The 26,691-nt window shown below is 39.7% G+C and overlaps 1 protein-coding gene and 1 pseudogene across 13 annotated transcripts in view; one reads left to right on the plus strand and one right to left on the minus strand.

Annotated features, from left to right (window-relative positions):
* STK39 (serine/threonine kinase 39) overlaps window positions 1-26,691 on the minus strand; it is a 281,370-nt gene that overhangs the window by 120,091 nt on the left and 134,588 nt on the right. The window lies entirely within an intron of this gene.
* LOC308498969 (uncharacterized protein KIAA1143 homolog) lies at window positions 1,176-25,362 on the plus strand (annotated as a pseudogene). Its single transcript has 2 exons — window positions 1,176-1,190; window positions 24,910-25,362. The product of its transcript is annotated as an uncharacterized protein KIAA1143 homolog (transcript).

A 26,691-nucleotide genomic window follows, 5' to 3' on the forward strand; every position in this document is an offset into this window, starting at 1 on the left:
CTTGAAATGCATTACTATACAGGTAGAGCAAAATATTTTGGAAGAATATTACATGTATCAGCCATTAAGCTCATCTTTCACTTTGCTTCAATTAACTTTATTAATTACTATACATAAAGGGTCACGTGGTAAGCTTCAACATTGCCTAAAAAAGGCATGCAAGCAACAGACGGCTGATTGAGAGAAGGCAGGAGAATCAGGCAGCCTAATGAAGCATACAAGACTAGTGGTATCAGCGATCTCAAACCTAAATCAAAACAGCAAATACCCTTTTGTTGCCACCTTGCTCTTTTTCAGAACCTGACATCATGTTTGTTTTCCCAGGATTCTGCTCAACCTACTTGAGCAAAACAAAACAGTATCAGACTATTCTTAACAAATCTTGTAGCACTTTGAGACTCGTGAGATTGCTGGGAATACAGCAAGATAATAAGCAGTCATGCCAGATAATCTAGAAATTATAATCAGTCTTCTGGAATTATTTCAATTTTTTTAAACTAGGGTAGAGACGCAATCCACGGGCATACTTTCCAAATGTCTTCATGATTGAAAAAGCAGCAAAACTTTTTAAAAGATAGGATGATGGAGAGTGATGAGCTTCTGACCAAAGTAATTTGCCTTAAAAAAAATGGACTGAGACATAATTAAGCAAAGCAATGTACCAGATGACCATGATGTGAATGTAACAGCTAGTGATCTACTGATTCCGAGAAATATCAATTGGAAAGGGACCTTGGAGACTGTCTTGTTCAATCCCCTCATTTTACTGAAGAGACGAAGGCCCAGAAAGTGACCCAAGACCACGGCTATAAAATTAAGGCAAGAAAAAAAAAACCCCTCAGACTCCCATTCAAATCTGAGAGTCTTCTTAATACCATTGAATAATAACTGAAAAAGAAGTTGTCCAAAGATGTCCTATGAAGACTTTGAAAGACTGTGATGTGAAGAAAGGCTATGTTCCATAACAGAAACTACTTAGTTCTATCACAAGTACTTCATTAACCCCAAGGGAAATACCACAGAACTTAATTGTTTAGAAAGTAAGCATTTACACATGTCAATCAATGTGAAGTCACAAACAATACAGGCTTAGACTGGGTTTGATTTGCAGGCATTACCATATAACACCTGTAAACATAAGCCTGACCACTTGTCTAGAAGATCTGAGGTCCAACATGGAAAGTTTAAAGGTAAGTAAAAAGTTCTTATTCATAATTGCAAACAGTTATGCTCAATTCAAAAAGGAAATAAAAAAAGTTTTCTTTCCACTCCAAAAAAATTTTTTTAGACTAATTCTTCTTTGAAACACTTAGCATTTAGTAAAACCCCTTCTGTGCTTAGTGTAAGTTATTTTTTCCACTTGCATTCTGAGTCACTGGAAAGACCTATTCTAACAACAGTGATTTTAATGGTGCTTATAGATGCAGGCAAAGTACGGTAGAAAAAATGCTGAGATGCACTTCTGGATTTTCAGAACAGATTGATCCTTTTAAAGCTACAAAGAAAGGGGCAAGAGAATAGACAAAATATTTTTTCTTGATGTATGCAATAAAATTATTTTCTTAACAACACTAATTATGATAGCAACATAGAGAAAAATCTGTTAATGACTACATTTAAAAGAAAGAATTTAAAGCTACATCTATCACAAAACATATTAACTAAGAACTGAGAAAACAAGAAACAAGTAAAATTGTGCATTAGAAACAGAACAAAACTACTTTTAATGAAATTATAAACCCAAGCATTGGTTGATGAATTAGTATTCTTTAAGTACTTATGCAAAAGATTATACGAAGGAAAAGGCTCTTTCTGAAAATAGTCAGAGATAATGCAGCCTCACGCCCTAACATTTAAATTATGATCTTTTTCCTCTCATTCTCTGTTTACAAGATCTGTCAGTAACGTTTATAAAAAGCAGGATCCAACTACAGACAATAAAATGGCGATTTTCTATTTCTATTTTAGAATGCTTGCTGTCTCCCTCTTGGTTTTGTTTGCTGGAAGAGAGAAAGATAAAGCAAAATGTCTAGGATTTGTAAGCTTGGACATTGAACGAAATGGCGGGATGGACCTATAAGTAATAAATATCAGTTGAACAAATACATGTAGAAATTAAGACAAAGAAGATTCAAAAACTTACATAGCATAAAATATTGGTATAAGAGTAGCAAGAATAAGAATACAAATTTGTTCATTAAGAATGTCCTCTCAGTTTACTGGAAGGGAAAAAAGTTGCTGCATAATTTGAAACCCAGATTTCATAGTGTATTTAGATGACACTGACCTCTACTGAAGAGACCAGAAAGCACTTTACAGTTAACATCCTTGCAGGGAGTTTTGTAGGGATGACAGAAAACGACTTCTACTTTTTAGAGCAGAGACAACTAAGTTTCACATAGTTTAAGAAATGGGGTCCTTATCTAGGAACTTCTATTTAGGAACACTATATCCGATGAAAACTTCAAAAAAAATTAAAAAACCTGTGTGAAAGCTTCTATCGTCCCCCAACTCCTACAAGGACGAGAATGGAGGTTATTCACCCTCAAGACTCTGCATTACTGTTACATTACTCTTACTCTGTTAAATAATAATTTACTCACTTAGTAAAAGCCAAAAAAGAAGTGATATCATGATTTTTTTTTCTCTACCATGGGTTTAAAAATATAATCCAATGATTCTCAGAGAAATGAGTTCAATTTAAGCAACAGCTAGAGATATTCATAAGCCCATAAACTCCTCAGGTCAGAGCTGGCAATAGGGAGGTTAGAAAAGTTTTATGTGCAGTAACATTTATTCCTAAGACTGGGAATAAAATGCAATTGAGCAGTTCTATGCACACCATACCTCTAAAAAGGAAGTAACATTTTCTTCTTTTTCTCAAAACAGCATCTTTATGAAAATCCACTACAGAAATGAAGTCCTGATTTCCACAAGTAAAGAAGTCAGGCTCAGTCAGAGAGGAACAGAATGGTTCCTTGACTGGTTCTGGTGGCTGCAGGGTCAGATGTCAGAGGCAGAGCTAGGACGGAGCAGTCAGAAACGGGGAATGACAGCAAGTAGGCAAAGTCACCGGAGCGGTCTGACTAGTCTTCCCCAGTGCTGCCCCTCTGAACAGGAGCTTTTTATAAATATCAGGACCCGGGGTCTCTATACAACATCTCAAGCTACCATCTGACCCCTGACTCCAGAACAGGAAGAAGGGTATGAAGGAGAGTATAAAAGAGCCAATGGATGAACTATCTATGCAGGGTGTGAAATATGTTAAAAATTGAAATGTGTTTCTCTAACACACTCTAAACAAGGGATAAATGTGATTTCTTTGTTGTTATTTGTGTAAAGATTTTAGTGCTCGCCCGGGCAGACAGAAAACTAACACTGACCAAAATTTAGTACCTTTTGTCCCATCATTCATGGCCCCTCCTTCCAAGCACGTGCCAGCTGTTCTCCCGGGACATGGGATTTCGGAATCTCCCTGGAAGGATTTTCCCCATCAGTGGGAATCCTGCACTCTACTTCCCCTCTGCTGGTTGAACACACTGCATTCCTGACTGCAGCCTGAGCCCCAGTAACCCGGGAAGCCCACCCACCTCACGTCTGCCCACTGAAGATGGACTGGACATGGCACAAAACAACACCCAGTAATTTTTCTCTTATCAGGCATTCTGCTGACCAAAAGTATAAAAAAATGTTTCCAATCAATTGTTGTTTATAATGTCCTTGAGACACCGCCAAACGAAAAGCCTTCTAAATCATCAAACATTTAAAAATAAAATTAGACTTGGTAAGGTTTCAGTAGTAAATATTTCACTGTGCCAAGCCAGATCTTATACTCTGACATTACCACTGCGACCACACCTCTCTGACACCTCTGTCCCACACCTCCTGCCTGGCCTCCCTCAGCTCTGTGGATCTCGGTCCTCTCCTGCCTCTTCCATCAGCCCCTCCTGGCTTTAACCCTGTTATTTAATGCCTGGAGCCCACAGCTGACTCACTTGATGCTGCACTGATTAGTACCCCAAACCCTTGAACAAATGGAGAACAAACCATGCTGCCTGGTGACGTTACAGGTGACCACTAGCCACTCTTAGTCGGGGCATGAGCACTGCTATACCCTGTTATTTAAAGTGTGCTCTTTGGACCAGCGACAAGAGATCACCTGGGAGCTTATTACAAATGCTAAATCTTGCCCCCAACTCCAGACTCACTAAATCTGAATCTGCCACTAAGCAAGCTCCCCAGGTGACTCCTATTCTTACGCAGGTTTGAGAAGCACTGTGCTAGATAACACTTCAGCTCTGTGTTAGCCTATTTCCTCTCCTCAGGCCATATTGTGTTTCCCCAGAAATAAGATCTCACCGGAAAATCAGCCCCAGCACGATTTTTCAGGGTGACATCCCCTGAACATAAGCCCTAATGCGTCTTTTGGAGCAAAACTTAATATAAGATCCGGTCTTATTTTCGGGGAAACACGGTAATAGTACCAGGTGCTACCTACATAACGATAGTTCACATGCTCAGATCACTTGAAATGCATTATCTAATTTAATCTCCACAGTAGCCCTGTCAGCTGAGAATCATTTTATCCCAACATTGTTCAGAAGAAAAACTAAGGTGTAGCTCATATGGGCTCAAGCTCATAGAGCTGGGAGAGAGAGTGCTAGGATGTGTGCCCAGGAGTCTGGCCCCAGGTCTCCACTGCTGGCCTCTGCTCCTGCCACTCACAGGAGAGCCCCATCTCACCCAGCCCCAATCACTTCAAATATGATAACATGCTACTCTGAGAGCACCAACTTATACACAACCCTTCTATTCCTAATCAACTTCTTCATGCTGTCCTCGCTCTTAGCCTCTTTCCCTCCTTGTGTAAGGAAAATGGATTCCTTTTCCTTTAAAGACCAACACTGCTGTGCTCGTCATTTATCTATTCTCTTATTTATTCCTTCAAGACAGTGACAGCCAGGTTCCGGCTTTCTACATCCATCATGAACATGTTTAATTCTCTCCTATACTGCTACTCACAAAACGGGGCGGTTGGATTCTGCTACTTCCTTAAGCAGTCACTCCATCACTCTCCCCTTTCACTGTCAACGTTTTTCTAAAGATCAGTTCTAATTGCTGCCCTCACTTCCTCAGCCCATCCTCACTCTCATACAAAATGTTATCTGTCCCCCATAAGTCACCAAAACTGTTCTCTCTCCCCAAGATTTAATGAATTCACAATTGTGTAGTTCAATGCTCCTCTGTTACCACAATGCTCTCTTGTAGACACAACTGAATCCCCTTGGTTTACTTCACGCTCTCTCCAGACCTGTGCTCATAACGTTTCTCCTTCCACTTCACTCATCCTTCGCTAGCTCCTTCTGTTCTTTCTTCTCTGTCTTGACCATACAGCCTAAGCTGCTCTTAGGCTACTACATGCTTTTAGCTCACTAGGAATTATCTCCCCGAGTGAACACATATTCTCCAGGGCCTCTCCTCTCTCATTTAAGCTGATGACCTTAGAAACTTCATCTCTTAGTCTCATTTTCCAAATGCTTTTGTATATGAACATCTGATTAAATTCTAGTTTGCCATCTCCCACCCATTTGTGAAGGCGCCCCCCGCCCCCCCAGCCTCATCCTGACACTTCTGCATTGTTGTCCTGTCTTAGTCAACACCTCCGTGCTGGAGTGAGTTCACATTGGCTTGGGAGAGCACATTGCTAAAATTTCAGAAAGTTTGCCAGACTTCACATTGGCCGCCTAAAATTGGCCAGAGTAGGGGTATTGACACAATGGAAATTAGAAAATGCTGTAGTACAAATTATGATTTGTTTCACCCTCACTGACAGAGCGCCAGTTTTCAATGTTTACCAGTACAATGCTGATGATAAGACTCGGCTCATGGAAACATTGTAAAATTTGACAAACACATTGAAGGTGAATTCAGTAGTTATTCAGGGAACAACTACTTTACTTTACAATGGGAAATATCTCAATTTTATTGTACAAGCCTCTCAAATTTCGCCTTTAAAAGCAAAACACTAATTGATTTTTACTCATATGCACCAAACATATACCAATATAAATACTGGAGGGAACTATATTAATATTACTCAAATTGATACATACGGTGTCGTGCAGGGCGGCCTGCTCGTTGCGCCATTTGTCGTGCAGGGCGTCCGGCGGGGTCTCTGCTCCCGCTCCCCACATAAAAACGCAGGGCACGGTGAGGCCAAAAAAAAACACCCACGGAGCCATAAGTAGGGGAGTCATATCACTATATTCTCGCCGGCGGCATCCGTCTCTCTGCAATCCGCTCTTGCTAGCCCCCATTTTTTTCTGCTAGCGTAGCCACAGCAGTTATATTAGTGGCCAATGGCTTACGGGTTACAGCTGACGGCCAACTAGCCACAGCTGATGGCCATCTGATCACAGTTGATGGCCATTTACTACCCGAGCCAGCACCTTTCTATGTGAGGCCGAGAGCCTGGAAACTGTTTTTTGGGGCTCTGTCCCCACATACGGCTTGGGACAACATTTCTTACAAAAGCATCATGAGAAAACAGTGCTATGTCTGTACATATATTTAATGCATATGAAAGTGAAAAGGGTATCCTCTGAAAAACTGCATTAGATGATGCAAAAATTGGCTCGATGATGATTGATGCCAATATTGCAAGTCAAGAGCCTAAATAATACTGCTTAATACAAAGTAAGAAAGAAAAGCCAATGATGTATTTCTAAATAAAAATGTTTTGAGATATTATTTAACCTAGTTACACATAATTATACTAATAAATTATAATCAGTAAATATTTTATTTTAGCTATATCCCTAAATGTTCATAATGTTCAAAATGACCAGAAAACTTTTTTTTTGTAATCTGTAGATTTAGAAAACAAAATATCACATTATTTTCAAGTTTCTTTTATTTATAGGAAAACAATATACATTCCGCAAACTGGATCAAGAGTTTTACACCTGATAATTTTTCTGTACAATGGCAATATAGATCCTTACCAGTTACAGCATGAAATTAGTTTCTCAAACTTCCTGTAAATATTAATATGACCATGTATTGATGGTAAACATAAATGTCATTGAAAATTATTCATTTTGTTTATAACAATTTGGAACATTGATTATTTGATCAAATATTTAGGAGAAGTGAAATGTAAAAGATGGAGAACTACTGGCCTAGCTGACATGGCTGTTTGTTCTTTCTAATCCCAGAAAAACAGAAACACATAAATGTGTTATTCCTGCTCAGCATGTCACTATACGTACATACAGGGTTGTAGAAACCGTCTGAATGTAGCAGTCACTGAGTATTGGCTTCACAAGGCACATATTTCCTATAAATTGTTTTAATTACAAAGCATTTAAAATAAAATTCCATTTTGGGTTAAAAAAAAAATGTCTCTGAACTCCCGCTCCCCCCACACACCTGTCATCTTGGCAAAGGGCACAGTCATATAAAGTCCTTAACATGGCACCTGGCACACAATAAACACTCGAGGCATGACAAGTGCTATTATCACACGTTTCATCTTTCTCACAACCCAAATCTATCAAATGTTATATTCTGCACATTTTTCCTCCTCAGCTGCCACTGCGCTAAGTCACATCCCCTCCAATGTTGATCTCCTGTCTCTCCTCTTAAAATAAACTTCTAATCAATCTTTTGGCTTCTAATCTCTTTCCTAGTTTATCCTTCCAACTGCCACTGGTCACACATTAGCACTTTCTCTAAAAAACCAACAAGAGTTCACTACCACCTACCGAAAGAGCCCGGCTTCCTTCATGTTCAAGTCTCTCCACACCCGGCTCGTCCTTTTGTGCCCAGCCCCTGGCACGGAGCTACATGGGCACTCGTAATGGCGGATGAAGGAGCGAAGGAGTGAATGAACCCGGGAATGAACAAACTCCATAGGAGGCGCCAAGGAAGGCAAGATCCAGTTGCGTGCGAGTGACATACTTTCACAGCTCTATCTTTTTACATATGAATTACAAATATACCTCGGCCTGATCTGCCCTTCCTCATTCTCTACTTTTCTAATCGAAGAGGCTTTTTTTGCCTACGGCTTTATATCATCCTAGTCTGTATTAGTTACCGAATGACATACAGAACTGTATATACCTTCAGGGCAGAGAGCTCGCTTTGCCTTTTTAAAGAATCAATCACCTTTTTATTCTTTCAGTCAACAAAGTTATATTTAGTGCCTACCTTGGTGACATGTTCTAGACAAAAGACTAATAAAATAAAAGCTTACACCTTGGAACAGTTCACAATCCAGGAAGGTGGGCAGACATTTAAGCTAATAATTTCAATAAAATGTGAATGCAACATTAGAAGAGAGATACAAACACTGTGAGATCTCAGGAAAGAGGATGACCATCTATCACGGACAGCATGGAAGGCTGGATGTTGAGGGATAGCAAGAGCTCACCAGGCAGAGAAAGCAGAGAGGTTTTCCCACCCAGACAGAAGGTAAGAACTTACGGAGATCTGCGGACTCATGGAACATGGCTGGGTCACAAGGTACTAGGGTCTAGAGGTTAGGTTTAAGGAAATGGCTGAGAATAAGGCTGGAAAAGCTGTGTGAAGAGCCTGCACAAAAGGAGAGAGGACCTGGGTGGTCTAAAGAGGAGGGTCCCACCTAAAGGGAGTGCCCAGCATTAGCTCACTGCGGCCACAGAAAGGCAACCCCAGTGCTGCCAGGTCCTGATTCTTCCCAAGAGGTGGATAATTTGGATTATTTATGGGAATGCTCTTGATTTGTTGTTGTTGTTGTTGTTGTTGTTGTTGTTAACAAGTATGGCAAGATAAAAAGAATTCGTCTGCACAGCCAAAAAAACGACGTGTCTGTGGGGCAAACTTGGCCTGTCAGTTTGCACCCTCGGCTGTACACCAAGTCAGAGGGCTTAGACTTCAGACAATAGAAAAACACAGAAAGGGAATGATTATATTTGGATTCCTGCAAGCAGAACTGAGCATGTACTAGGGCTTGAGGGTGACAAAGGCCAGAACGGAAACAGCATTATTCATTGTCCCGGTTACTATTGACATATAACTAATCACCCCCAAACTGAGCCACTAAAAGCAACAACAATCCAGAAGCCCCGTGGCAGTCAGACTTGCTTCCTCAGTGGCTCAGGGCCCCAGCACAGGGAATGCAAGAGGACCCCGAGTCAGGACAAGCCCTTCCCAAATTCCTGACACACAAAAACCATGCAAGATAATTCAAAGGACTGTTGTTTTGAGAAGGTTGTCAGTGAGGGCTCAAGTGAAAGTGAGGAGAATGTTACTGGAAGCTAGAGGACAAGAGGAGCCCCCAGGCAGCGGCAGTTTGGCAACACTGATATCCACGGTAAAGTGGGAAAGTGAAATGTACACGATGATCTAGCTCAAGAGATTTCCAGGCAGGATACTTAAAGTGACACCTGGTTTCTGTTTGCTGCCTATGATAAAATGTGAGCAGAGAGAGAAAAGCTAAAGAGCACAGTGTTACCTATAAAACTGTTTCTCATTTCCAGCCTCGCCAGATTATCAAGCAATTCTCAAATGAAGAAATGACTTCAGAGCAAGGACCAGATCCTGGGCGTGAGGGTGCGACACTGTTAAGACTTCAGAACGATTTAAGGCAGTGCCTCCTAGACACTTTCAAACTGACCGAAGGCCTTCTAACAAGCTTAAGTTGAATAATAAAGCGTTTAAGGATCTTAAGGGTGCTGTCCCCTCAGTAGTCTCACATGTAGCCCACGGTAGACAAAGCATCACAGGGTCATGGCTCTTGTCAAATGGCATGAGCCCATCAAGATTCACAGAAAACCCACAAGTTTCTTGGATATTTGTATTGTGAAATTATAACTGGGCTAGAATAAAAGAAACAGAATACAAAATGAAAAGGGCCTTCAGATACCCAAACTTTCATAGGCAGGAAGGTGTCTGAAAAAGCTCCCCAACTGCAAATGCTGGCTCTTTGTTATGGAAAAATGACTTAAAGAGCAGAACCCAGAGTCCAGAGAGTAGAAGCAAGAGCCACAGAGAAAGGCGAACAGGACCTGACAGTGAGGACCTGGTTGGAATCCAGAACTGCCATGTATCTGTGTGCCTCCCCTTTTCCCACGCTGGGAAAGGCGTTTAAAGGGCCTGTGCTCCTGTGGTGTGGTGGGTGTGCGTCGGGCAGATCACTGAGAATAACACTCAAGGAGCTACACCCAAGGAACTGATTCCGAGGAACCTCCTTTGTACCCAGACCTGATTTAGATGACAGGTCCTTTACTTTGAGCCTGAGCCTGAAGCCGTAATGGGATGAGACTTCTGGAGGGTCTTGGAAGTCCAAAAATATATTTTGCACATGGGAGAGACGTGAATGAATTATTGTGGCCAAATGGTAGACCATGGCAGACTGTTTCTTCCAAAGTTGACCATATCTCCTTTCCCATGTGTTCTTTCAGAATCTTGCCACTCCACTATCAAAAGATGGGAGTCCAGTGCCCTCTCCATAAATCTGGGTGGGTTTGTGACTCGCCTCTAACCAATAAAACTAAGTAAGCAATGTGGCTTCCGGGGCCAGGCCAGGAAAGGTGATGCAACTTCCACCTTGCTCATTGGAATACTGGCAATTGATGCCTTCAGCCATCACAGAAGCAGTCTGACTGCCCCGAGGCTCCCTGCTGTCAAGCAGCCCAGACTGGACCCCATGAAGACAAGGCCTGACCATCTGATTGCAGCTACATGAAACTAAAAAGCGGCCTTCCAAAGTTCTTCTGAAACCCTGACCCACAGAAACTTAATAAAATGTCTGTTGTTTTACGCTGCTAAATTTAGGGTGATTTGTCACACAGTGATAAATTATCAAAATAAAGATGGTGATAAGGTGATTTATTGAATTTCATTTTTATTTGTGTATAGTTAGTAATTCTTTGAAAATGAGCAGGTCATATTTGATACCCCTTACCATGAAACTTAACAGATTCTACCACACTTTGCTTCTTGGTCAGTGTTTTCTGACTATGGACCTTCTGGGCCTCTGAACGATTTATACTTAAAATTTTTCCATCTGACCATGTTATTACTCATTAAAATACCAAGAAGTAAAAAGTCCATTTCTATTAATCATAGATAAGTGGCTACGACTAAATCCTAGACCTTTTTGCCCGTGATTCAAATTAATACTTTTTGACCTCTTGGAATTCAATGCTTATCTAGTCCTGCTAAAAGCTGACATTTCCTTTTTCTAGAATGTAAAAGGGCAAAATAAAAGAATGAAGATATTAAAATGTTCTGTAGGCAATTAGAAAAAATTCTAGAGAAACAAAGACTTTTATAATAATAACAACTCAAAATACTGGGCTAAGTTTAGTGAAGGGCACACTTATAGCAACTTCCTCATAATACTTTAACATTTTATACTGTGAAAAGAATCAAATTTTGATAAATGTTGCTCTTCAGATAATGATAATGGAATTTTGTAACTCTGAAAATCCAACAGGAAAGGGCAATGTCTTGAAAGAGAGAATGTGCTGGAAGCTAGAAGGGAGTTATTCTGAAGCAGCAGCATAAAACACAGAGAAGCAATTAGATTCCTCATTCTGTTTTAGTCCTATCAAACCTCCAGTATGGAATTTCCCCAAGTTAGGGTGACAAAGAACAATGACAACAACTAGGAGCCAAGAAAGCAGCATCCAATTTTGCAACTATTGTCTCTGAGAGCTAAAACTCCTGCTGGAATGGGTGCCAAGCTGATCTGTAACTTTAGCTAATAAAGAAAACAATGGGAACGTTCAGTCCTGGTTAGACAAATAACAGAAATGAGAAAACAAACTTCATGTAAAACCAAAGGAAGAAAAGAGAAAATAAATGTTTGGCACTGGAGCAGAGTGGAAGCTGCTCTGGATACAGCAATAAATTACAAAGTTAACTTAATTGCAGGAAAAGGAGGGGGGGTGGTATGAGAAAGAAAAGCATATAGCCAACTGAATGCAACTCTAGGCAGGCCACAGAAATAAGTACTAGAACCAGAATAATTCTAACAAACAACAGAGAAACACATTGTGCTGGTCAGTGTTAGGTGTCAACTTGGCTATGCTACAGTCCAAATTATTCCACCAAACACTAATCTCAACATTGCTGAGAAGGCACTTAGAAGAAATGATTGAAATCCATAATTGACTTTAAACACAGAAATCATCCTTGATAATCTGGGTGGGCCTAATTAAATCACTTTAAATGGTTTAAGGCTTCTCTGGAGAAGAAGAAATTCCACGTGTGGACAAGAGCTTCAGCCATGCCCTAGACTTCCTGACCGCCTGCCCTATGGATTTCAGACGTGCCTAGCCTGCCCCCCAAATCATGTAAACCAATTCCTTGTAATAAATCTTTTTATATATCTCCCACTGATTCAGTTTCTCTGGTGGAAGCCTGACTGACACACTAAATCCAGCAGCCTCACTGTTGGTATTGGAAAACAAAAGGCAAATTCACTAGCAGAAGAGCAATACCAGTAACAGCATGCACTGATTTTTGGTAATGGAACATATTAATGTCCCCAAATGAAATATAAAGAGAGTTGAACAGAAAGGACAATAAAACAAAACAAAAAAATAACTAAGAAAATATGAAATACCATAACTTAATACAAACTCAATTCTTACGTTGCAGAAACACCCAACATAAAGACTAGGGGTTACTGGTTCAACATCATTCATGTTAACTCTGAGTAATGCAATCAACACCACCACCTTGGAAAACATTCTGGCAAAAACTAAACCTGCTTAGGGAATAATGACCCATGAAAGGTATTTAAATGCATTGAGTTTTGTAGAATGAAAACTGCATTTAGATTCTGCAATTCTTACATAGACCGGAATAACAGAAAATACCTATAAATGTTGTAATTTCACTAAGCTATCTGCTTTTTAAAATACACACATTTATATAAACATTTTATTGTTTGAAATATTTTAGAACAACTTTTACCATGTTTCCCCCAAAATAATACCAGGTCTTATATTAAGGTTTGCTCCAAAATATGCATTAGGGCTTATGTTCAGGGGATGTCATCCTGAAAAATCATGCTAGGGCTTATTTTCCAGTTAGGTCTTACTTTCCGGTTAGGTGTCAGTACCAAGGAGTTCCTTCATAAAAAAATTACTTCTAACTGCCTTAAAGATACATTCTAACTATTACTCAGCTTATATAGTTCCCAGGTAAATGTCTGCCATAGTTTCTCTGAAAATGTAGGTCCCTCCATAAAAGATTTTCTGCATGCTCTCTATTACGAAGGAACAAGTTTTTCCACCTTGAGATACATACTATGCCTCTACCGTGTGAAAAAGAAATCATTGAAAGCAGTTGCTATCCCTGTTGGCCAGCAGCAGAGCGTTGCAATTTCTCACTATTCATCAGGGTTTAGGGCTCAAACAGAGGCACGCTTATTCTTTCTGGTTGTAAAATCAATACAACATCGACATTATGGAATAGTATGCAGCCAATAATAAGTATCAAATCATCAAAATATAGGATGAGGAAAAAGCTGGTAGAGAACAGAATATTCAGCATTCTTTAACATAAAAAAGGGAGGTACACATACATATTTCTGGATACATTTGTATATGCACAAAGCATTTCTGGAAGGATTTACAGGACTTGGTAATGGGTTCTGGGTTGAGGGGGGATTACTTTCTCACTATGTTATGCACTTTAAGGAACCCCAATAAATAACACCCATTTTCCCCTCTCTAGTTCTGAACTAATTTAGAAATAAGACCAATAAGCATAGAGGGGTCAAAACATTACCCTTATTCTTTATAAAGGTGATATTTGAGAATGGGGCTTAAATGCTGAGCCAGCAGCCTTCCTTGATGAACTGATCCCTGGATTAAGACAAGACTTACCTATCCAGTCCTCGGCAAGGATGACCAGCACATTCCTCCCTCATACATGCAGGGCCACAGTGACCAAGAGCACCTCCCTCTACAAGCAGGCTGGCTCCAGGAGGAGGGGAGAGAAGGGGCCGGACTGCACGAACCCTATTTCTCCCTCCAAACTCACCAATCAGATAAGTCACTGGGCAGAGCTAGGCCAAGAATGTTTCACTAAAGAAACATCACCTGCGGAGAAGAAACATTCCCTCTGCCTTTTCACCCAATATATCTTTTCCATCATTTGAGCTTTTATTATTATATATAATGCAGTCAGTCAAAAAACAAGTATTTAAAAATTAAATACACACATACATACCTCTTAAAATGTTCAGACAACATAGTATTATATAAGACAGCAAGTAAAAGCAATCACTTCCTGCTTCTAAACAATGTTCAAAGATTGTGACTTTTCCTAGAGGGGAGGGAGTGATGGAAAGATGAGTTGCCCAACATATTATAAAGAGAAAAAAAAAATCTTCTAAAATCTTCACATGACACTGGGGGTCAAAACAAGAACAACTTCTATTCACCTACATTTATTACAACAAATGTTAACAATTTAGGATTTCCAACGTTTTTTAATATTTTATTTTTAAGCAACAAATTCTGGAATGAAGACTCATCATCACAATAAACTATTGGTCCAGTCAATGAAACTATCGTCACATTTCTGAACACAGAACAAATGTAATGATAGGAGTTCATGATTATTAATGCCCTGCCTTTATGTTTTTCTTGGTCAAGTAGATGAGTTTGTGTTGTTCTCTATTATGTCTACAGAATAATGGACGCTGTTGTTTTTTTAATCTGGTATTTGCTACAAAATTCCAAAGATGTTAAAATATTCTGGCATATAAGAAAATCTGAAGCTGGGAGGGTAAAATGTAGTTAAATCTATTCTGAGTTCTTTTATTTAGAGTAGCTTGTATTTGGCAGGAAGTAAATATATATTTGTTGAATGAATGAATAACATTGTTTCTGCTTTTTTTCCAAAAAATGCTATGCCAAAAGCAAACCCTGCACCAGGAGGGAACTTCTCCCCTTCCTTCTCCCACTGTTCCCCCTTGGAGAGGCACGTCCGGGGCAGGAAACAAAGCATCATAGTTTCTGAAGGGATATGAGGGGAAAGGCAAGTTAAGACCCCATTACTTCCTGAAACCCTTTAGCTCATGTTCATACTCCACAGATCCAGATAATAACTGAAATTTTCTGCCATGAATAGAAAACCTTGCGCTGTGAACCAGCACCCAACAGACTATTAGTGCATAATAGATACCTAAAAACTGTTAGCTGTACAAATGAATGGTTAGTTGGACAAATGTTAGTTGGACAAATAAGCAATCCTAGGCTTAAACATGAAGACACAGGAAAGTTCTGGGTCAAGATATCTCAACTCAAAAGGCATTTTATCACGTCCTCAGAAAACTACCACCCTTAGCCATCATGGATCATGTCATTGTAGTGACATGATTGGCAGAGATGAGTACAGGGAGACCAAAGGGCTTAATTTATTCTATCTGCTTAAGCAAAGCAGCAGCTGGTGTCTGGAAAACTCTGGGCCTTCCTCTAAGCCTCTGAAGATCCTGAGAGGAAAGGCAGAGTTCTAAATGCCAAAGAACAGCAAAGATGATGATCAAAATGGATGGGCCCATATGCCTCTGAGATGACATATTAACATCCTACAGTGTTGGGAATAATTCAAAGAAGCAAACAAGTTCATGCTGGTTTGCTGAAATCACGTTCCCTTTGTAGCCAGCTCATTTCACTACCCTGCTGTCTGCAACGGGCAGAGACTTCAGACGGGAGTTTAGTTCAAAACAAAACAAAACAAAACAAAAACCACACACGCAGCACAGACTTACACCTTGGCTTGAAAGAGTGAAGGGTTAGTGAGGTTGAGCATTTCTTCATATGTCTTCTTGCCTTCTGTATGTCCTTTTTAGAAAAATGTCTCCTCAAGTCCTCTGCCCATTTTTTAATTGGGTTGTTTGTTTTTTTGGAGTTGAGCTGAGTAAGTTTTTTATAGATTTGTGATATTAATCCCTTATCAGATATATCATTGGCAAATATCTTTTCCCATACAGAAGGATCCCTTTTTGTTTTATTGATGGTTTCCTTTGCTGTGAAAAAACTTTTAGTTGGGTATCCGATGGACATGCGTCCTATTTGGGAGACCACCTCAGGGATACTGTGGATACCTGATCATGGCATTGTACACCAGAAGCTAAACATTAATGAATGCCAACTATAATTTTATATATATAATGTGATGGTTCAGTGTGAGGTTGGAGGGATAGTGGATGGGGGGAGGGGGGTTCACAGTGTGAGGGATATAAATGATGAACGTCTAAGTATTACCTTGTCTTGTACACCTGAAATTAATAAATAATTAAAAAAAAAAAGAGTGAAGGGGCTGATTCCAGCACAGGTTTGAACGAATAAGAAGAGCCGTGATTACATCATGAGGTCTACATGTGGAAACATGACTCATATTTAAATTTCTACCCTCTCCTACTTTACCTCTCTTTTCAGATCATCCCATGTCTCACTCAATCAAAAGTCTCAAAAGTGTAAGGAAACCAGTAATCCCCTACATGGTCATATCCACTGGAGTCTCAAACCTCTGAAGAGGATGAGATAGGAACTGCCAAGAACACTACCCAAATCCTGGATGTACGGTGTTATCATCACAGAAACCCAATCCAGTTGTGGTGACATATTCCTCAATTTGTGGGTCAGAAAGATATGAGGAGTATCGCTCTACATGCAGAAAGAGTGGCATACATACCATAGAAGTGTCGAAAAACAGGTGAGAACAGACCTTCATCTCCCTCCTGTTCTTGGCTACCACACATACTGCATTCACTTTTGTTAAAGCTTTCTAAAATGGAAAGCTTTTTATACAGGCATATAATGTGAGAATGGTATCATGAATCCGATTCACCCACCTTCAACAACTATCAACGTTCTGCCATTGAGATGTCATCTCTACACCCCAACACATCTTGCTTCAGAGTTTTGTAAGCAAATAATAGACACCATACCATTTTGCCCGTAAATACTTCAGCACACCTCTCTAATTGATAAGAACATTTTAAAAGATGATCAGAGTGCCATTTTACCAAACAACAAAATCACCCATAATTCCTCAGTAGAATTTAACACCAGCCTACGTTCACTCTTGTCCCACTGACTCAAAAATATATATTTCAGTTTATTTATTCAAAACATGATCTAAAGAAGATCCACATGTGGTTCACACTTTTAAATCTGTAACAGTTCTTTTTAGTCTCTCTTAAGAAGCGGGCCATCATAGCCACTTAAGCAAGCTCCGATTTAGATGTTATTTTTTCAACTAACAAGGTAGTCTAAGAGCTTCATTGTTTCCCTGTTGCTAAGAGGAAACACCGCCTCCACAGGGATAACCCTCATTTCCTTACCATCATTGGACAAATTAATCCTCAGTAATAAATCAAAGCTATGATGAAGGCTCCAATTTAAAATTGCTCCAGATAGGAGTTTTATTTCTGGGGCAATGTCTCAATTGTGATTCAATTCGATACTGAAAAGGGCCTTAAATTCTATTTTTGTTAGTGTATTTAGTACTAAAAAGAGATCGCTGGAGCAGCAAAATAAGTAACATAGAGATCCCTGTAAAAGATTCTTAAAAACTATGTATTCTAATTCATATATTTTCCAAACAAAGACAATATCTGTCCCTCCACTGATTTTAAAAAGAAACCAAGAAATAGCCTACTTGTATATTTTCACTGGGGTTAATTTACTTTTTTTAATTGGAGCTTCAGAGTCCTTGGCAGGGGACAGGGGAGAGCAAGTGTTGACACACAAAGGAGTTTCACAAGTAATCCAAGCCTCAAGGTGGGATATGATCCTCTTCTTCTAAGGCTCTCATCACATCTGCTAATCAGTAGTAAAACTAAGCATATTTGTGTATTATCACTTTCTTTTTTTCTGCCCGATCCCAATAAGAGTCCAATGGCTAACTTGTAGATAGCTAAGAACGGAAAGGCAGAGGGCATCCAGAAAATATAGAAAATGGATCATTAGTTCTTCAGTGAAGGGCGTGTGTGTGTGTGTGTGCATGTGTGTGTATACAGGCTCCGCACTCCCAGGAATCTTTTGCACACACTGATCTTTACTATCACTCTTGTGCTGAGGGCGTCCATGTTTTTCTCTTCAGGCCACACCGTCCCGTTATTTATATATGTCATGCACACTTGTCTGCTCTACATCTCCATTTGAGATGAGGCATACCATGAGCATCTCAAGTCCAAGACATTTAAAACATTCAGCATCTACCCCAGTAAGTGTTTCTTTCTGCCTTCCAGTCTGAGAAAGCAGGAAGTCAACCGCAGCTTTTCCCGAAATCTCCTATCTGCATGAAAAGCTTTCAAAACCTATGTCGACTCTGTTTCCCAACCACCTCTTCCACCTATTCTCTGCTTGTTCTACCTAAAGTCTCCACCAATCCTCATCTGGAATAACCAGCAGCCTACCTACATGGCTGCTTCTTCCAGTCTTGCCTCTCTCAACCATCCTTCACACCGCTGCCAGCCTAGTCTTTCTAAAGGCAAACTAGCTCACTGCACATCTCTGCTAAAATCCTTATCATAGTTCCCCCAGAGCTTTCAGGAAAAACAAAAACAAAAAGTGAAAACACCCAAACTCCTCATCAAGAGACATAAGACATTTTGTGTTCTGGCTCCTGCCCACACCACCGATAGACTCACCTCTGAATATCTCCCCTGTGCTTCAATCATACAAACAATTGTTCTTCCAATACGTTTCTGAGTATTTGCCCACGCTGTTGTCCCTACTTGAGATAAGCTTCCTTGCCTCTGGTGAGGGAAGATCCCCACATATCCTGCACAGGACAACCAAAGCACCTGTCCTCGATGGAGTCCTTGTCCCCTCCCCCTCTGCCCTCTACATGCCCCAGGACTCTGTGCGCCATTTCATCATTGTATTTACCCTGATGCTCCGCTGTAGCTTTCAAGTCCTCCCCTCGTCTGTGGGGCCTCCACCACTGAGACATCCAGGCTCAATTCCACACCGTCCACCGTCATTCTTCTCTGGGTTACTTACAGAATAAGACCGAGCCTTATCTCTGTAGCCCTAGCACAATCCTGGAACTGGACACATGAGGAGTAGATATGCACCAAATGAGTAATTGTCTTTAAACCACTGCCCTCTAGAATCCTCCATGACGCATATCCTACTTCACTCATCTTTCTCCTCCCCCACACTGAGCTTCTGAATACACACAAGTCTCCGATGACCTCAAAAACCGTCTCACATCCCAAGCTATGAAGGTCTCTTCCTGTCCTACACCATCAAACTGAAAGATTACCCACCAGCCCTTCCTCATCATCTCTTTATCATTAACTCTGACTGTCCAGCTTCTCCCCTTGTTATTAAAACTGAGCAAACTCCAATGTCCTTTTGTAAGACCTCATTTTCCTTACTCTCTCTGCAAAATTCAGAATTGCTCACTACTTCCACCTTCTCAGTTTCTGTAATAGCTCTTTGTTTTTGCCCTCAAACAGCTCTCTCTTCTCCACCTGTCCCATAACTGTTCCCCCACGACTTCTCCATACTCTCTGTAACATCCTCCTTGGCAACCTCATCTGATCACATGATTTCCACAATCGTATCCATGGAGAATACTGCTAAATGCAGCTCTCTTCAGTCATTGTCTCTCCTGAGCTACACATTTCCGTTGGCCTACAGGACACTTCAAATGAAAGTCGCAGTGGAACTTCAAACTCAAATAGATGCCAACAAACGTGGATCCATCTTCCCTCCTAAATTCTCCCCTACTACCATCCTCCTATGCATACAGCCTCAGACTCTCTGCTGTCTCCTTTCTGGGTTTCTGCCTTCCACATGCAATCACTTACTAGGCTCTTTCAAGTCCAGCATTTCAACAGCACTTATATTCTTTCCTTCCTACACCTCTGCCAATGAAGTTCAGACTTTCATCACTTCATGCCTACATGTCTCTAACAAGTTCGGCCAGCCCACATCTACTCCTTCAAGCTGCCCCTTACTCTCCACTCCTTCCAATCCAACTTCTACAGTTGTTTCCCTGCTTACAGGGTGCTCATCACCGGCTACCCACAGCTTCTAGCACCACGTCCCAAACCCATGGCTTACAATCTAAGGCTCTTTACATTCTGGACCAATCCAGCTTTAAAATCTCATTTTCTACTGTTTCTCTTCATTCATGTTTTATTCTAGCCCAGGAGTTTTCAAATATGTCTGATCATACAACTTGACTAGCTCATCTGTTAAAAATTCAGATTTCCAGGTCTTACCCAAGACCCACTGAAGTAAACCCTCAAGCGATCTTTGGGACAAGCTCACGGCCAAAAAGGAAGGAGCTTTGGGGAATAGGTATCTGGGGCAGGGCAGAGGAGAGATAGGGAGAACTAAGGAAACAGACTAAAATTAGTTGATTTAATTATCTAAATTAATTTGTCTTCTGCAGTGCAAATAGCTGAGCCTGAAATCAAATTATGGTGGGGGAGGTGGAAGAAAAGATGGGGGGAAATGCTCAAATCTCCACTATCAGCAGAAACCTTTACTGAGTCTTCTAGACCCTCAAGTATCTCCTTATTCCTTTAATCACCAAATTTCATCAAAAATCACCTATAACCTTTCTATTGCCATAAATGCCTACAACGGGAAGAGTATGCTTTTCTTGTCCTTGTCAAAAGACAATTCCACAATTATGTTGACAATGAAATAAAATCAATTTAGAATCTGGGACTAAATATCTTAAATCAATAGGTGTTATTTTCCTAAGAAAAATAACTGAAGTAGAAACCTTAATACTTATGGTATATGTCTATTGCATTTCATTTTAAACATTAATTACAGTATCTGATTGCTAAACAGGGTTATAGTGTTCAGGTTCATGTAGTTTTATATTTTTCACACTACCCCAAAAAATGTTTGTTTGTTTTTAAATTTAACTGTATCAAAACACATTTTAAATTACAGTGGTTGATATTTTTGGAATATAAAATTGATTCATATTTATTATAGAAAAATTAGGAACTAAAAGAGAGAACAAGGAAAAGTTAGAATCCTTCTACAGTACAACATAGCAAGTACCAATAATGACTTTGGCATCAGACAGATCTGATGCTCAATTCCAGCTTGACCACTCACTGGACATCATTACTTAGCCAAAGTCTCCGTTTCTTCATCTGTAAAACTGAGTGATAATACCTACCTCAACAAGTTATGAGGACAAACAAGATAATGAATGTAAAACATTTAGTCCAGTACGCAAAATTTAGAAAGGTGTTCAAAAAATACTGATTTGTATTGACTTCTCCTCTGAAAGCAAAACAAAACAACAACAACAAAAAAACTGGGTATGTCCTCAGCTTCAAGAACCCAGAGAATGAATCACTGTGGGCTACATCTAATTATGTGGAGTTTAAAAACCTGCTGCAGACTTACCTATTTTCTTAGAAATATGTGACCTAATATAGCTATTTTTGGATATTTGGTATCTCATTAGAACACTGATAATAAATGAATGGATGAAGATGGCATCAGGCTACAATTTTTCTCCAAGGTCTCCATACAGGAAGAAGGATGTAGCATTCAGGCTATCATGTTATAATGAGATTTAAAGTATTAATGATATAATGTCTGAGTTAAAGATAAACTTCCTCATGAGAACTTTTCCATATTTATATTCTGACTTATGCTCTTATACACACACACACACACACACACACACACACACACACACAGGGTGCCAAAAAATGTATTTACATTTTAAGAAAGGAAAAAGCTGTATTAAAATTGTAATAATCTACACTGATAATAAAAGATGAGTACAAGTCATGTGTATATATGTTTTTGGCACTCCTGGTATATAGGTAAAATCAGTGAGCATAGAAAAAAAAACTGCAACAGATATAATTACATCCAAAATGCCGCATGGAAGAGGGAAGAACAAGCTATTGACTTATTATTCTAGGACCCTTTCTTAATACATGCATATCCTGTGCAACTAAAGGTGATTTCCTAATACCAGCCTGGGTTAAAGTTGACAAATATTACCAAGTAGAGCATTTCCTCCAGCACTCTGAAACTATTCAGGCAATGCACTGCACTCAGAGATTCCTTCTTTGAAAATGCCAGTTCTACTGCATATTTGCTGACTGCTTTTTAGCCACTCAAAACCATTTCCACAGCGCATCTATCTGGAATATAAGTACCCTTTCTGAGAATGCACACAGGTGACTATATTTCTTTATGTATGCATTTTACCTGTTCACTAAGTCTTAAACGCATTTTCAAATCTTTTCCACAGAGGAACTCTTCTCATATAGGTTCCACAGATCAGAAACTTTGTCCAGCTTTTTCATCTCTGAATCCCAGAGCCTGGTACACTAATTAGCATATTCCAGGTATTAAACCAAGATTAGTGGGACAAATGAGTGCACATAATCATTAAATGCTTGAACTTACACCACTATGCCACACAACTCTGCTTTAGAACATCTGATTGAGTCACAGTCAATAAAGGTACTGAGATTCAGTGTTTATGAAGTGCTTCCCATCTGTTTTCTTATTTTACAAACATGTCTCCACTACCTACAAGAGCTGTACAAATGGGTATTACAGATAGTGTGAAAAATTGAGTCTTTTCAAAGCTAAATGATTTACTGGATGCCTCATAGCAAGCTAATCCTAGCCCTTTCTAGAATTCATAACAGGTAAATGAAACAATTGTATAAAACAATACTCAGTAATCACTTGATTTATTCTTCTTTAGCCAAATAACTCAACCTTGAACAGTGCCTAGAATATTGTAAGCACTCAATAAACATATTTTTTATCAAGTGTACATATTTTAATAATCGAAATAAATATTTGTTGCAAGGGAAGGAGGAAGTGAGAAAGGACAACTGAAAGTGCCCATTTTCTCATTCAAAGTCTACACAATCATTTTACACTAGTATCTTTTACTTCCTCTCTAGGAAGACTAGAAATCCACTTCAATCACAAGGTGATTTTGATACTTTACCTAGTCTACAACACCGATTGTACTTTTACCATCTGCTGCCATGGCCAGTTTATTAGGGCCACTAGAGAGTGACTCTACTGTGTCCCAGATGCTAAAAGTCATTGGTCATATGCCTTGTACTTCTCCCCAGAATACTGACAAGGGCACACGCTCAGGCATAATTCCTGTGACTGTGACCCCATAAGCATCCTGGACACCCTTCACTAGGGGATGTCTGTCCTGCCTCCCCGACAGCTCCATCTGTGCTGTTTTCTCTCCTGCCTTTATCTCCTGCTCTCATTTTTGCTGGCTGCAACTCTCACTATTGCCACTCCACCACCAACCCCTGGGGTTCTTTTCCTCCTTATTTCTTGTCTCCTCCTCCCATTATTACCTTTTACTCAAAGAGTGAGTACACAGATTATAACCACAAGATTTCCCATCCCACACTCTCGTTACAATGGTACAGTGACACCCATCCCATTGATTTGGTCAGAGTCTATGTTCCTTCTTCCTGAATGGGGGTAAGCCTGTAACCACAGAAAGAAGTGATGCTATGCAGCTTCCAAGGCTAGGTCATAAAAGGTCATAGAGGTTTTGCCTGGTCCATTGGGGAAACTCACTCTTGGAACCTAGTCACTATGATGTGAGAAGGAGAAACCACATGGCAAGGCCGTATGTAGGCGTCTAGGTAACTTTCCCCATTGTCCCCATCCAGGACAACAGCCATATTCAATTGCCTCCAGCCATGTGAGTGGGCTAGTTAGTCACTCATGGAGGCAACTGCGTGAGACAACTCAAGCAAGATGCACCTAGCTGAGCCCAGTCATGCTCTAGAACCATGAGAGATAATAATAAAATGACTGCTGCGGAGCTAAGCCACCAAGTTTTGGGGTGATTTCTTACACAGCGATAAAAAAACCAACAGATAATAATCCATATGACCTAATACATCAGAGTGTGCCTTCACATCTACAGAGTGGAATTACCAATCCAAACACAAGTGGGGCTGTTCCTGTGAAGAGTTAACGTCTTCATTAAATTCGTATTAATTTTTACTACTTGGTGACTAATTTTATGCTCCAAAGAGGGATCTTATTACTTTATTCCCCAACCATTTCTAAAGAGAGAGCTATTCTGGAAACCCGACTATACCTCATATCCAATTTTCAGAAACCTCCCTAAATTTTACTGCAATATTTGTCAAACCCTCAGGTATACCTTTTAAGGCACTAACTTTTATATAAAGTTAAATATACACATTGTACAAGTCATTGAAATGTATGTGTTTTTTAACACCAACGTATAACAAACTAATATAATTCAAATCATCTAAAACCCTATCAGTTTCACTGCATTGAGAATAACAGGCTGATACTGCCCTCATATTTTATTCATTCACAATGTTTTGGCAATGCCCAGAGGCAGTAGCCAAAGTCATTTTTTAAAAAAAACACCATAACATAAACATACACACAAAAAATTGTAATAGGAAACCCAAATTCACTTCATACCAGTACTAGGAATTCAAAAGTTATAAACTGCTTTTGAGATTTGCTTCTGAGAAAACTCAAGATATAAGGGTCTCCATTGCTTTCGACTGCCCTGCCTATTTCAAGTAGAAAAGTTTGAAAAGTGAAATGTCCATAGATAGGCCCTCTGGAGAAAAAGGAAAAAAGCAAAGCACCTGGTTAATTCTTAGATGGGCTAATCAGTCTCTGAAAAGTCAATAGCAGGCAGGGCCACACATCAATTTTTCTGTTTATCATGGCTAATTCAAAATTTTACTACTTCAAGGTTTATATTGGATCCAGGATTGAGAAACTTGAAAATCTTTACAGCAAGAAGGTTTAAAACAAAAATGAAAGTCAAGATAACCGAGGACCATGTTAGAAGGGAATGCGAGCCAGTGTTTCCCGAGTGGCCATGAGCAAGTAGAGCCACGTGTCGTACGTGAGGCCAGCCGAGCCGGCGTTCTAGGCCAGCTTCAAGGAACAGGTCGGCTACAGGGAAGGACTCACCGTAGAGACCAAGAGAATCCAGCCCCAGCTCCCAGATGAAGATGGTGACCACAGTGACAAAGAAGATGAACAGCCCCAAGTGGTGGTTTTAAGAAAGGGAGACCTGTCAGCTGAAGAAGTCATGAAAATTAAAGAAGAAATAAAGGCTGCCAAATCAGATGAAGAACCAGCTTCCGCTGATGGAAGAATCATGTATCGAAAACCAGTCAAGCGTTCCCCAGATGAAAAATATTTAGGTATAACAGCAAGCTCAAAAAAGAAGAAGACAAATGAAGATAAAATAAATAAGCAGGACTCGGTTAAAAAGAACTCACAAAAGCAAATCAAAAACAGTAGCCTCCTTTCTTTTGACAGAGGAGATGAAAATTAGTAAGTGTAAACATTTTGGACTTGGTCTTTAAGAGTATATAGAGTGTTTTTAAAAATAATATTTTTTTCCTATTATAAAGATAATACAAGTTTATCATAGAAAATACAGAAAAAATTTAGTAGGATGAAAACTATAGCCATCCCTCAATACACCTTTGATATGAAATGCTAACTCTGTAGACGTTAACTACTAACATGTTATTTCCCATGTGGGTGTGTATGTATGTAAGTTACATTTTTTTTAACAAAATTGAGATTGTATTATTTATGTTCTCTATACTGCTTCTCACTTGACATTATACTGTGAGCATTTTTCCAGGTCAATAAAATTTCTGACATTAATAGCTAAAAAAAAAAAAAAAACAAAGAAGGGAATGCAAGTACAGTGCCGCCTTTGCAGCTGTCCTCCTGCAGGGAAGCGCCTGCTGATTTCGTCTTCCGGAGAACTAGGGCCTAGTTTAGGTAACAGAGCCCCATGATCAGGATAAGGCATTTCACCTCTCTGGGCCTCAGTTTCATCATTTGATTAAAAAAGAAAAAAAAAATTAACCTACATTTATTGAGCCCTTATATAGTAATACTTACTGCTTACTGCATTATGCAAACAACTTTGCGATATAGTATCTTTATATATATACATGGCTTTATTGAGATAATTCACCTGCCATACAATTCTCCTATTTAAAGTGCACAAGTCAATGGTTTTTAGTATATTCACAGAATTGTTCAACAACCACCATAATTAATGTTAGAAAAAAATTTATCACCTAAAAAAGAAACCCCTGCCCATTAGCAATTACTCCCCATTTTCCCCTCATCTCTGGCCCTAGGCAAACACTAATCTACTTGCTGTAGATTTGCTTAGTCTGGACATTTTATATAAATAGAATCATGCAACATAGCATCCTTTTTCCCTTTCTTAGTCGATGACATTTGAGTTGTTTCCACTTTGGGCTCTTATGAATAATTCTGCTATGAACACTCATGTACAAGTTTTGCTGTTTTCTCCTCAGTATGCATGTAGCAGTGGAATTTCTGGGTCACATGTTAACCTTTTGAGGAACTGCCAGACTTTTTTCCAAAGCAGATGCATCATTTTACATTCCCACCAGCAACGTGTGCTCTTTCCAATTTCTCCACATCCTCACCAACACTTGTTATTGTCTGTCTTTTTGATTATGGCCAACCTAGTGAGTATGAAGTAGTATCTCATTGTGGTTTTGATTTGCATTCCCCTCCCTTGTGTTCTTATTTAAACCTCATGACGACATTATGAGCTAAGAACCAATCCTTATTTCTATTTGGTACACAAGGAAACTGTGGATTGGCG

This window comes from Rhinolophus hipposideros (assembly GCF_964194185.1).
Source record: "Rhinolophus hipposideros genome assembly, chromosome: 6".
NCBI classification, from domain to species: Eukaryota; Metazoa; Chordata; class Mammalia; order Chiroptera; family Rhinolophidae; genus Rhinolophus; species Rhinolophus hipposideros.